Raw genomic sequence first — 14,775 nt, forward strand, 5'->3', positions numbered from 1 at the left:
GGCAATATCGTCCCGCGAGAGCGAGGATACCGACATGGTGCCTCAGAGCAGAGGCGCTGAGAGACCCCCTCTTCAGGGAGGACATGAGGGAGGAGATTGTTAACTATTTTGAGACGAATACCGGCAGTGTGGACTCGGCGGGTACATTGTGGGAAGCCTTTAAGGTTGTGATGAGGGGGGTAGCTATGGCAAAATCTAAAGGATTTCAAGGAGGGATCCTGGCTGACCTGCGGGAAATGGAGGAAGAATTGGAAAGGGCACAGGAGGGAGGAAATAATACCAAGGAAGACACCGAACTGATACTCAGGTTGCAGCAGAAATGTGCTGGGCACTGGGAGAGACTGCGTAACCTTAACTATAAAAAATATATAGAGACACATCATGCGGGAGTGGATAAACCAGGAAGGATTTTGGCATGGCTATACAAGAGTGAAACCCTGAGAACCACTATTAGAACGATAACAAGGGAAGATGGGAGGGTGGTTGACACTCAAGAGGGAGTTAACCAGGAGTTTGAAGATTATTACGGGCGGTTATATGGAGATGATGGGGAAGATAACCGTGCGGTGATAGTAGAAACATTGGAGGACATAGGATTTCTTCAGATTAGTGCTGAGGAAAGAGGAGCTGGATGCACCGATAACTTTAGAGGAGCTAGAAGAGGTGGTGAGACAGTTGCCCACTAGTAAGACCCCGGGGGCTGATGGACTCCCCAGTGAATTCTATTAAACATTCAAAAGGTGAGGTGCTCCCCCCGCTGTTGGATATGTTGAATGAGGCATATGAGCTAGGCAGACTGCCAGAGTCACTCAGAGAAGCGATTATAATACCGCTACCCAAACCTACTAAGCCCGGGCATAGCTGTGGTTCATATAGACCCCTATCAATGTTAAATCAAGATAGTAAAATACTGACGGCCGTTTTGGCAAATAGATTGAGGAGGGTCATTGGTAAATTAATACATCCTGAGCAGACATGCTATGTCCCCAATAGAAATATATCCAACAATCTCAGAAGGCTCCATAGAGTCATTGAACATGGAAACGAGAATGAAGGTGAACTGGCAATTGTGTCACTGGACTCAATAAAGGCCTTCGACTCGGTCAAATGGCCATGGTTGTTGGCGGCCCTGGCTGGCTATGGGATGGGTCCTGGATATTTACAGTGGGCTGGAATGTTATATAGTGAACCGCTGGCCAGAGTTAAAACTGGAGCAGTGATATCCAAAAGATGGCAACTCCGCAGAGACACCAGGCAAGGCTATGCTTTATACATTGGCCCTGGAACCTCTAGCGATCTACTTGAGGCAACAATATGATACGATAGGTATTGAGGTGGAAGGTGAATGACATCTGATATCCTTAGATGCAGACGACGTGTTGTATCTGCGACATCCGGAGGAAAACCTCCAATATATTTTGGAGGTAATGGAAAAATATGTGGCATTGTCTGGTATAGCTGTGAACCCTCAGAAGTCCAGCATGTTCCCACTGGGCGGATATAAAGGGATCCCCTTGAAACAACTACCAGTGTTACAGATACCATGGGTGGTTAACACATTTCGCTACTTTGGGATAGATGTATACCACACGGAGGAAGAGGAGCATAAGTGTAATACAGAGGTAGCCATTAAGAAAATCGAAAAATTGCATGAGGTTCTGGGTAAAGCTGCTTTTAGCAATGATGGGGTGTGGGGCGATGTTGAAGATGGTGGTCCTACATTACTTTGGGAATATCCCGCACTGGATACCTAAGAAGTTCTTCACTAGATTGGACAGTATGTGCAGGGATTTCCTGTGGCATGGTACACAGAACAGAGTGGTCCTCTGGAAGCTACAGAATTTCTATGAGAGAGAGGGTATTAAACTGCCTAATTATGAAGTCTATTATGTAGCAAGCCAGCTGCAATATGTGGCAAATGGCTCTCTGAGGAGATAACCTCTGAATCCAGGTTGTTCAGGCAAGATTGTGCCCCATTTTACTTAAGGGAGATTATGTGGCTGCCCAAAACAGAAGTGGAAGGGCGTCCCAAGATGATAGTACTTGGATGGAGGATGTGGCATAGAGCCTGCCAGATAATGGAGAACCCATTCCCGCATTCCCCTCAAGTACTACTGGTTGCACTAGTGGGTGGAGAAAAAGCAACTACGGATGATAATCAGGAACCATTGGGAGCCGGTTGGAATAGCGACTATGGGAGATATCTGGTAAGAGGGGACCATAATAGTGTTTGAGGTGTTGGGGGAAGAAACCGGGTTACATACAGGCCAGTATACTGGTGCGGAGAATTAAGAGAACATGGCCTGAACTGGTACTGGAGGAAGAACCAGATGCAACTATAGACATAATATATGACATAGCAGATGGGGGACACGAGATATCTAGAATATACAAGATGGTGATGTCTAAAGTGGGGAAGGAGGCAGTACAATTGAGACAAGACTGGGAAAGGGGAAGTGGGAGCCCCGATGGACGATGGGATGTGGGAACGAGCCCAAGGGTATCATAGAAAGGTGTCGAGGAATGCTAGACTAAAGCAAATGCAACTGTATGTCACGCACAGGGCGTATATGACACCCCAGAGGATATCTAGGTTTAAAAATGCGGGCGGCAAGCATGCCCTAAATGTGATGAAGAGAATGCGGGCATGGTGCATATGTTTTGGTCATGCCCGGTTATTGAGCGCTTCTGGAGCGAAGTGGCACACAAGCTAGCAGAAAGAGGTATTAAGATCGGGGTGGATACAGTCTGGGCCTGCTTGTTGGGGGGGGTTCCCTAGGCCACGGAAACTTTAACATGTGAGCAAGCTAAAGGACCTGGCATATGCGCTTGCAAAGAGAAGAATCGCTATGGGATGGAAGACATGCCATAAACCACGAGTGGAGGTATGGTGGAAGGATTTGCAGAAATGGGCAGAGGCAGAAACTATGGTATGGCAGGAAGCTAGCAATGTTGGGGGGAGGAGGAGACCGAGACCCTGATGGCATAGAAATTATTAATAGCAGAGTCATTTGGGTCAATGCGAGATTCAATGGAACCCATGGAAAGGAACACCCTGTCGCAAGACGAGGGAGCAGAGCATTAGAGGAAATGGGCTAATAACGGGGTGTGGGATATGGGAATCAGTGAGCACAATCAAGTGATGTATAATTAAAATGCTATGGTATGCACTGCAAGTTTGGTTTGTAGTGTTTGTTTAAATAAATAAAAAAATTAAAAAGCAAAAAAAAAGCACATACAACCCGGCGGTAACAGCAGACAGACCACCCAGGAGGAAGCGAGGTGATCTCATTGTTGAATGACCTGGAGAAACGGATTTCTGGGGAAACGGATGTCACATGCAGATTGGTGCTTCAAGGTACACAAGACCAGTCATTGAGCACCCTTAGGTCCACGCCTAGACAGTCGGCGATAGTGAGACAGCCCACAATAGCAAGTGCAAAAAATAGGCGAAAACGGAAGCAGCAATGGAGAAAATGGCACCAGGGCTGGCCAGTTGGTTTTCCAAAGCAGACCTTATGAGCTTTCTTCAGAGCCTCAAAACTGAGCTGAAGGAAGAACTTACCCAGTCAACACGGGCGGAGAGGAAAAGCACCCCAGACGAACATAAGAAATCAACTGCTGACCTAATCCAAGACAATGCATGAGTAGGAGATACAGCAACAGCACTGCCGTCACTACAGGAAGATTTTCTCCACCTCCAGGGAGAACTCGTCAGCACCAAGCAAGGAAAATAGACATTAGCGGAAGAATCTCTGTATATGAGGTGCGACCGAGTGGGTAGAAGTTGCCAACCGCTGTGGCTGGGCACAACAAGTCTTTAAAGCCATAGTCCCGGAGATAGTTGCAGAAGGAATAGCCGTAGACTGTGTCCATAGAGTTGGCCCACTTAGAAGAAACCCAAGGGCCCAACCAAGAGACATAATTATGAAATTTCACTCGTACTACATGAAGTAGGTGTTACTGCGTGCGTCAAGAAAGTTGGATCCATATCTTTCCAGGGTCAATCCCTACTAGTCTTCCAGGATATAGCAGCACTCACCTTAAAAAAGAGGCAGGCTTTCCGGTTGATTACAGGAAAGCTGCAAAAAGAAGGGGTCCAATACAGGTGGACCTTGCCCTTTGGTCCGGTATTTGCCTGGAACGGAGGAGAAACAAGATGCTCAACCCCAGAAGAGACGGCATAGATACTAGGCTTACCAGTGGGGAGTGAGCAGAGTGAATTGAGTGACACCAGTTGGTCCAAAAACCTGCCGTGCGGCCCCATGGAGCCCAGAGAGGCGAAACTTGGAGCTGAAACACTCACAATTACCAGAAGCTTGACAAAAACACAATATGTTTATGGTCAAGAGGGCTGTTTTCTTCCCGGGGGATCAAATTGGGGGCTTCAGTTTTACCCAATGAAAAGGTGTCTAGAAGAGAGTGGCGAGGAAGACTGCCTCAATCTATCGCTGCTGATTTTGTTGTAGGGGGTGTTAGGAAAGATTTCATTTATGTGCAATTTTCCCTCCATTTATGGACCCCCAAAACTTTTTGCTTTTGTTTGGGTTTCCTATCTTGACTTTTTCAGTGGACCCCAGCCTTCAGTTGAACTCCCCTGGGCTTTTGCTCACTTGTTATGGGGAAACCGACTCGTCATTCAGACTGTCAGTACTGGGAAACGATGTTTCCCTTAGTCTTTGACTAGGTTGCCATTTCTTGGGAACTTTTTATCAGTGCACAATGTAACTTCCATTACAATGCGCTGGGGTCTCTTTTTGTTTTATGGCCCTATAAACCCTCTAAGGATTTTTAGGAAATTGTACGAGTGCGCCCGGTACTAACTGGTGGCGGCAGTTACTGTTTTACTTCTTTTGACTGGGTCAAACCGCGTTTGGCTCAAGGCTGTGGCCAGGTCCAAAAATGGCTGAGCCACAAAGTCTTTTGTTCTGTCCCGTGGCCATTTTGTCCCTTGCCTTCATCCAGGTCGAGTAACTCGGGTTTTCCTTATTTGGGCATGCAGCATCCTGCGAAAACCGTTCTCTTTCACAGGCTTCTTACCGTCACGTTGTGTCCCCCGGGTAGCGGCCTGGGACGGTCTCGTCCCAATCCACACTACTGGTGCCAGGATGTCTAGAGTGCCTGAATGACTGAGACCACTGTGGACCGTGATTGGTCCACGTTTGGGATGCCTGCAAGAGAGCAGATCTTCTATTGGAAGTCCTCGATTTTGGCACAAAGCTAATCGTGGATAACAGAAGTGGCTCTGCACCCAGTCGAGGATGATCACCCATGTTCTCACCAAACTACCGAAGGAGCCAATCCTCCTGCATGAAGAAACACACTTGTTAAACTGCCGGAGACGCTTTGGAAGGTTTTGGCACCTTTCGCCCTCTGCTGTCCCGTTGGACCCCTGCTTTGTTCGATCTAGAAGGCCTGCCAAGGCACTTCATGACTTAACTACTCTCGGTGCCTCTGCTTACCCACCGAGCAAGCCCCTTCTGAAGTGTTCCTGGGCATCAAGCTGTCCGGCTCTACCTCAGGGTAAGCCGCAGCACCGTCGCCGTCTCGAGTGCAAACCCGAGACTTGGGGCATCGCTTGTTTGTGGTCCCATGCATTCTCCCCCCAGATTTCGCAAGCCTAGCTCCTCTATGTCCCGAATTAGGAGAGTGTGTGTAACGCTGCCAGCATCCACGATTCCCACGTCACTACCTGGTGGTGACGGTCGCTTTAGACCCCTTGCTGTTCTGCTCTCCTGTGCCTCGAAGCCTGCTGCGCCGGAATTTTCTTCGTACCTCCTTCGGAAGCTGAGAAAAGGCAACTGTCCCATCACATCGTTCTCCACTGCAGCCGCTGAGAGTCGGAGCGTCGCGTAACTGCAGGACTCGAACCTACTAGCGACCTTTACTGAACTGGCAAAGTTTGGTCCAGACTGTGCTCAGAGTCGGGGAGTACTTGCATCACTTACTGGTGGCCCCCAGCAAAAAAGATCCCTTTTACGCACGAGTATCCCTTAAAGGTATTCTAACTTGGCTGTGTTACCCTGCGCTCCCTAGCTATTCTCGCCATTTGAACACTGCTTTGCCGTCAAGGTGGTGGAAACCAATTTTACAATCGCCTCTCAAGCCCCTTCCTGACTTGCTATAACCCACCAAGAAGACAAGCTTTTTGTTTAACCTGTGCGATCGTACGTCTTTACGCACAACTGCACTGTTGAGCACAAGGCTCCACTCTTCCTAGGGTTGAGCTCGAAAGACTGCGAAAAATTGCCTAAAAAGGTCCACATTAACAACACACAAACGCACAGAAGGAGGTGGGGAATAGCAAGTTTAGGGTGCACAACTGAACCACATGCACTGTCACGTAATGCAGCTTCAAGGTCCTGACGTACAATGTAAGGGGCCTCAATACCCAGCAAAAGAGTGGCTGCTATTATTAGAGCTCTCACACTTAAGTGGATGTAGCACTAACACACACACACACACACACACACACACACACACACACACCACCCCCCCCCCCAAGAATAAAGGGACAGGCATTCTAGGGAACAAACCCGTGCAGTTCAGCCTGGTAAAGTGCAGGTCTGATAAGGGGGTGGATCTCTTAGTAGAAGGTGATCTTAACTTGACTTTTGACCCCAATTGGGATGTGTCTAGGGGCACATACATGGGCACAACTCAACCATCCAAAGCGCTAATTAGAGGATTAGAGGTGGCAGGGTTACTGAATGTCTGGAAGCACTTGAATCCTACAGTGCGCAACTTCTCCTTTTACTCACATGTACACAAAGTGTATCCTAGGCTGGATTACATCATGATGGGAACGAGATCTTTAGCCGGGGTGAGGTACGGCAGAGATAGGCACAATCACTTACTAGGACCATGCCCCAGTCTTTATCTCATGGGACTTGCAACCGAGACAACCTAGATCCTCCTACTGGAGGCTCAACCCCTCCAACCTTAATGACCCGGTGTGACAGGAGATTGGCAAAGATATTGCAAATGTATTCAAAGAGAATGCCTAGGAGGGAAGTCCACAGAAGAGACACAGTGGGAGGCTTTCAAGGCTTATATCAGAGGGGTGATATTCTCTAAAGGGGCAGGGCTCAGCAGAAAACGAGCTCTGGAGCAGGAGAACCTTTTAGCACAGCTAAAAAATAAAAGGACAGTATAGGGAATCTGATTCTCAGAGGGTCTACAGAAGACTTCGGAGTCAGAGCAATATGATAAAGGAACAGAGCTGAATTTACCCTATTGGAGATCAAATAACGCTACAAACAGGAAAAAAAGGCAAACTAACTTGTAGCCTGGAAGCTTAAGGCACGTGCCAATAAAAGGTCTGTGGGGGACATGCAAAACAGCTGATGGGAGCACTGTCGCCTATTAACAAGATAAGCGAAAAGGCATTCAAGCACTTCTATAAAAAGGAGCTGTATGCACCCGACACCCCAAAGATGGAATCAATACATGCCTTTTTAGGAAGATGTAGCTTACCAAAGTTGAATAGAGAGCAGAGGAAGGAGTTAGAAGGGGACATAAAGGAAAAGGTCCTTAAAGCTATCGGCTCTCTCAAAACACGCAAGGCCCCGGGGCTAGATGGATTTTCCCCAGAATTCTACAAGACTTATTTGACCGCGCTCATTGGCCCGCTTCATGTGTTATTCAACACAATCTGGAGAGAGGGGAAGTCCAAGGTTCAATGGAAGAGACAAGGCTATCAGTGATTCCTAAGGAAGTTAAAGATGCGAGTCTCTGCTCCTCATACCATCCCATTTCGGTAGTCAACAGCAACAGAAAAAGTTATACCAAGATCCTCATGACTCAGCTGCATCTAGTTGTCCCGTCCTCGGTGATGGCCAATCAATCAGGATTTGTGGCAGGGAGGTAAGCGCCCGATAAAACACCAGAGAGGTGATAAACCTCATCGACATCACGCATAAGAAAAAGATCCAAGCGATGCTGGTAGTCTTAGACGCGGAAAAGGCATTTGATCTGGTAGAATGGGGCTACTTATGGGCATTGTAGCATAGGTTCGCTCTGGTTGAGAACTTCGGAAGGGGGGTATTCGCATTGTACAGTGCCCCGACGGGGAAGGTGGCGGTTAATGGGCAACTTTCTCAAGGATTTGTGGTAAGCAGGGGTACGCGGCTGAGATGTCCGCTTTGGTCTCTCCTCTTCGCGCACTCAATGGAACACGAGCTGAGCAAATGAGTGGCAGGATTGAAATACAGAGGATCAGCAATGAGGGGAAGGAGAACAAAATAGTGCTAAATGCAGAGGATATTCTTCTGGCTGTGTCAGAGACGGAGACCTCACCCCTGCCGACACTTGACCTACTGCAGGAGTACATAGCGATTTCTGGCTTCAAAATAAATCTTGATAAATGCGAAGCTCTGAATAGCTCTCTGGGTCGAGACAGATTGCTGGGTCTGCTGGGCATCTCTCCATTTAGGTGGGCGACAAAGGCCGTCCGACACTTGTGAATAAGGGTTACGGTGCGGGCAAGATATTTATACGATACGATTAAGGACAATTTACTGCAATGGAGTGTGCAAGAGTTCTCATTGATGGGCAGAGCTGCACCGATAAAAATGACATTCTACAAAAACTCCTGCATCTCTTTCGGGCTCTCCCCGTAACGGTACTCACGAAGGACCTACAGACTCTCGAGTGGGAAATAAGGAAATGTATGTGGAGAAAATCACCCTGTTAAAATTGCAGCCGTTACATTATATTGGAAGAGGGAAGGTGGGGGGGGGGGGCTAAGCCCTACCGTAACTTTGAAAATATTCTCTTGCGGCACAGTTGCAGGCTTTGCAGGAATGGGTGGATCCAAATTCGACAAAACCATGGAAACGGGTAGAGGAGAAGGTAGACCTCGAAGATGCACGTTGTGGGTTCCCCACCAAGATCATCCCATTTGCTTGTACAAGCTCCCCTCCACTGCTACTACATTTTTAGAATCTGGGCGCCTGTAGCAAGGAGGTTACACTCGACAACTTTCCCGGGGTCGGCCATCCCGATTCATCATAATGTTAACTTCACCCCGCGCATGGTAATAGGACTTTGAGCCAGGGAGGATGCGAGTACATTGCGCATATGTTTGAGGGGGGCAACATAAGATCCTTTACAGACTGCAAAGACACATTTGGAGTAACTGAGGGAGAACGCTTCACATACATGCAGCTGCAACACTGGGTTCTTCAGGGCAGCAATAAAAGGGGAGGCACAAGACCACTTACTGCATTTGAAAAGCTGATCTTCACCTAGAAAGGGGTGGGGGGTTGGGGTGGGGGAGCGGTGGGGAGTCAACAGGCTTGATATCGCATTTGTGTGGGTGTCTCAACATGCAAGCTCTGGCCAAATTACCATTATATACAAACGGATGGCATAGGGATTTAGGTAAGGAGCTAGAGCCGATGCATGGAGCTGAGATATAGAAGGAGGTCTCAAAAATAACAGTCAGTACTCAGTATGCTGAACATAACTAAGATTATAGCGAGGTGGTACTTTTGCCCTGAAAGGGGGTGCACATAGGGCCCAGCGTATCTGAGCTATGTTGGCATCGATGTGGAGTGGCCGGCACATACATAAACATATGGTGGAATTTCCCCAAGCTAAGACCTTACCGGGAGGAGGTGGTGGATGCATTAAAGCAGATAATAGACCTACCAACTGACTGCTCCCCAGAGAGGTACCTACTAGGCTGGTGGGCACCTCAGCGAGCCTGCTTAGCGAACACCCAATGGCACTTGATTTGGCTACTTACACTGATGTTGCTGGTGGCCAGAAACACAATTGATGCTCGATGGAAATCCATGTAGATCCCTCCTCTATGGAGGTCTGGCTACGAGGCATGTGGCGACTAATTTGTGAGAAAATTACATATGTTGCACAATACAATGGCAATCTTTCACAAAATGGGAAGGCTTTCTACGGTACATCAAGTCCACTAACAATATTGCTCTTGCCCTCCAAGACTCAGAGCCTTGGGACTGCTGAATTTGTCCTAAGAGTTAGGACAATGAGGCTTGTGATAGACAGCTGGAGAAATGGTGCATAGAAACTAGGAGGGAGATGTGCTGTGGATGGGATCACGGGTGGGGGACGGGGGCTAAGAGTGAAATTGAAGGGGACGTAAGGGGGTTCACTGACAGTTTGAAGTTATTCTGCCGAGCTGTAATGTAAGATTTGTTAAGACTTCATTGCTGAGTGCACTTCAAGTTCCATTCTTATGGTCTTTTCTTTTTAAAAATGTGCAATAAAAAGATTTGAATACAAAAAGAAAAGAAAGGAAGCTGAGCAGACTTTAAACAGGAGATGCTGGACAACCACAGGTGCCACCTACGAGAGCCCGGTGAAGCAGAGAGGCAGAGTCCAGACCCAAAGCAAGGTAAAGAGCGGTATGGGAAAGTCGGAAGGGTCACAGGGACAGTCACCAGGCGGGCAGAGGCAACTCCCTTCATAGCCTAGCAAGCAGGCGGCTACAGCCTCACCGTAGCGGCAGAAGGGTGCTAAGGTGACACACGAATCATAACAGGGATAGGGGAAAACCCCAACAAACGGAGAAGAAGGGTCTAGGACCCTAACATTTACACAGAGGCAAGTCATTTTCCTTGTGGCAGTACTTGGCAAGAGAGTGAACCAAGTCTACAATAATTACAAGGACAGAGAAATACGAGTCTGGGACCCGTACCCAAACAAGGAGAACGATACAAGTCATCTTCCTTGTGGCTGGACTTGTCGAACCAGGAGACCAAGTGGGCAATACTAGGGAAACCTGGGTCTAGGATCATACTTTTACATGAACTGTTGAGAAAGAAGGAAAAAAGTGAAACAAGGATCATCAGTGGAAGGGAGTCATTCCCCACCCCGCTCCTCAGGATCGCAGCGGCTAAAGTGACTGTGAATCCAAGATACCAGGAGAAGGGAGTCATTCTCCCGGCAGCCCTACATCCACAGGGAAAGGCCAAGGGGCCTAGGGAAGGGAGTCATTACCCCGGGTTGGGGAAAGCCACAGTCAAGAGAAGGGAGTCATTCTCTTCACAATTAATAGGACAGAGTATGGAACCTCGAGGCTAGGGGAAGGGAGTTATTCCCCCCTGGAGTGAATAAACTGTGAACATTCCGATTTATAGTGTTATAGGATTGTCAGTCCTTTCTTTGTCAAGTACTGGGATCAGGGGAAAGGAAGGGAGTCATTCCCCCTGATTAAGAACTTGCAACCAGAAATATGCCACCCAGTCCAGGAGACGAGTCATGCTCCTGGACGAACAACATTGATGCAACCTTCTAGTTTAGTTAAAAGTGTAAGGGATAGAGATTTTCACACAAGACGGTGGACTCCTTTATTTTACAAGGACATTCTGAAAGACGTCTTTGGTATTTTAGTTGAGGCAGGGAAACTCCTCATAGAAGTAGGGAAAGACCTTTCTCTTTGTTTTCCTGGTGAATAAAAATCTATAACAATGTGCATCCGTCTCTTCCTTCTGCACCCTTACACCTCCTAAAATCTGCCTCAACACTGCTCAAATGCCTTTATCACTTCCAGGCAATAACACTCACATATGCCTTTTACCTTGAATTTAGAAGTATAACCGCTCGACAGCTCTCGGGAGTTGGCAATCTGACACTGAAATTAGGACACATGGTTAAACAGTATGAATAGGGAGAATATTCAATCCGGGTTCTATTTAACTACTACCATCTATTTCTCTAGTGATGATACATGGCTGCATGTGATAGATGCAAAATGTCTTTACACTGCCTATGCTTTCAATACCAGGGTCTCTGGATCAAGTAGGAAACAAACCTCAGGGTTTATCACAGTTACGCAATGGGCTTGGAAGAAGATTCACACTATTCTCTACAATACTACAGTAGATTCTATCCATCCTTGAATGTGTGGGGCCTGCCAGGTGGGTCGTTCACTCTGGACCTTGATAGGAGCAAAGCTTGGAGTGACAAATGCACAGAATACTGTGAACTGGACACTATAGGATAAAGAGGAAGGTTGATATTGAGACGGATGGATTTTCATATGCCCCCTATCACCTATGAAGTTGTGGACTATGTGGTTATTAATTGTAGATATAAATGAATGTCTAGACTCTGTAAAACATCTAGCTTCTGGACCTGTACCAGACCTCAAAGTTATGGCTACAATGAAGACTAATATAGACACTCTGTGTGAATGTGAATTCTAGGATTACATCATGTGCTTCAACCAGTACCTTTTGGTAAATCCCAAACTATGCTTGATCTGTTCAAAATATATTCACAGATCATTATGCAGCTATTAAACTATATTCTATTGCCAATACTGGGCCACTCATACATGCCACTAGTTGTGGTGCTCAACATACTGCCTTGTACACTTAGCTTGGCATTGCAAACAGGTTCAGCCTTTCTGAAAAGCTGTGTCACACAGAATAGGGCAGGGGTCTACAACCTTTGCCTCGCTCTAGGTTTTTTGATTACAACTCCTATCAGATCTAGCCAGCACATTGAATAAGGGATCATGGGAGTCCTAATCTAATATATCTTGAAAGGCGCAGGTTGCAGCACCCTGGAGTAAGACATGGAAGTGAAAAAAAAAGAAATGAGAGGAGGGAGGAAAGGAAAAGAAGAGGGAAAGGACCAGGAGCAAAATAGACACAGAGATGAATGGAGCAGGTAGGAACACCTTCAAAGCAAAAACAGAAGAAGAAAATAAAACTCACAATTGTCATTTCTGGCATACAACCCAGACAAGCAGGCCAAGAACCTTGGCTTCCTCTTTGATAATATAGTCCCATTCAGCAGCAGATCTGGAAGCTTTCCGAAACCGGTCACTTCCACTTGCATAGGCTAAAATGTATCCTACCATTCCTGAACATGTAAAACAAAGATGAAATGTTCACACCAATGGCATTGGCAAGATTGGACTGTGGCAAATGGGTGCGCACAAGTCTCTCTAAGCATCCAATGCACTTCCTGCAGTTAATTCAAAACATAGGCGCGAGAAACATCATGAGGCTAAAATGCTGGGACCATGTCCAACACTGACGTTTCACACTGGCTCCTGCTGAAGGAAAAGACTGACTTCAAATAACTATCCATTTTACGGAGGGCATGGCTTGACAGCCATGGAATAGGTTGTTGTTCCTGTGAGCTCCTGGACATCCTATAACGATCCTGCCGCACATGATGTGCTGAATCCACGACAAGGAGAAATATTTAGCCTAATAATGATCAGACGACTTGGTGCACGCATGGAGCCCCTTGCGGCTTCAAACGGAGGGAACCCGAGGGAAAGATTGCCTCGGAAGGGAAAGGGATATCGAAACAAATCCCCAAGATGGCAGACCCGCGGAGACAAAGGGAGACGAAGATCGGGACGTCCCCTAGAGAGGATTAGGCAGAGAGCCTCAACGCTGCAGCGCCCGCGCTAGCGAGAGCAAGCAGTCCGACCTGTAGCCAAAAGAGATACTTTGTAACAAGCGGGGTGTGCAGCGATACGAATGTTAATGCTGAGCGCGGATCAAAGGAGCCGCGTGACATCCGAGGTGCCGACACTGAATACAGTACGCCTATGAGCCCAGCACAAGGCACAACGTAACCTATCTTGGTGGTGCAACAATATCGAAGAAGCCGTGATACATCCGAGGGACCGACTTTAAATACAGCGTGCCCATGAGCCCAGCACATGACACGGCGTGATCCAACTTGGCAGTGCAGCAGTAGGTACAGGTGTGCTGGAGGCCCCCGGGAGAGACACGCGGCCACAAACCCCTAGCAGATCCGTACTTGTTGCGACCGGATGCAGAGTGTCACTGGCTATCCCCCGAGACCCACAGGCATGATGACTACTGGGAACCCATAACAGACATAAGGCCATCAATACCCAGCAGCCGCTAGCGCTAATGAGGCAGTGGATACCCAGGGACCGTAGAGGGCTGCAGTGAGGTGCTCCCCCGCAGTCCCTGATCTTGAGTGGGCCCTGGCACACACAAAACAAAGCAGGCCAGACCCAGGACCCGGACATCAATGATAACAGGCACGATTTCACCCTGGGAAGCCACGGCCGATAGAGGAGGAACTGGGTTGGTGCCTCTTGCACTAGACAGGTGGATGCCAGACTGATGAGCAGCAACCAGAGCACCCAAGAAGCCTCAATGGGCGACAATCCCTACATAATCAACACTGCTGTGACGCTCAGAGAGGGCACCGGAACACCCGGGTGAGACATCCGGTAGACATTGCCATAACCTGAAGACACCAACCCGAAATCAGTGGAAAACCCTCTTTGGGGCCCCTTGCGAGACAGCATGGGTCAGTGGCCCAGCGGGTAGGAGAGGTTGCCATCGCACACAGAAGGACCCCTCCCTCGCTAAAAAGGCTACGTAACATGCAACATGGAATAAGACCACTGGAATCTTTGAACACTTGCAGGAGTGGCCTGTAGCCCATTAGCAGAGTAGCACGACTATATGGACACAAGGCCCTGCAGAACAATAAACCGCACAGGCGGGCGACAGAGATTATGGCACTATAACCTGAGTTGCACTTGTGGTGGAAAAGGGAGGAGTGCCTGGCGGCCTAAAGGAACAAGTAAACGCGGTGCTGACCACAATAGCCAGAGAAGGTACGTGGGAGGACACAACCCACTCGGAGGATAACAAAGTGCGCGCCACCATAGGCGGCAACCCGCTGAGGATGAAGTGTTTGAGCCCGAACTGACCTGGTGGTGCCATGGAAATACTGAGATACGTGACGGCACGGCACGGTGAGACTGGACCCGGAGACGGAGTC

At 48.0% G+C, this 14,775-nt stretch overlaps 1 protein-coding gene across 2 annotated transcripts in view; it reads right to left on the bottom strand.

The window, feature by feature from the left end:
• Nucleotides 1-14,775, bottom strand: part of MIGA1 (mitoguardin 1) — a 1,504,768-nt gene that overhangs the window by 1,390,591 nt on the left and 99,402 nt on the right. The window lies entirely within an intron of this gene.

This window comes from Ambystoma mexicanum, chromosome 1q (genome assembly GCF_040938575.1).
Source record: "Ambystoma mexicanum isolate Mex_15411 chromosome 1q, UKY_AmexF1_1, whole genome shotgun sequence".
NCBI lineage: Eukaryota > Metazoa > Chordata > Amphibia > Caudata > Ambystomatidae > Ambystoma > Ambystoma mexicanum.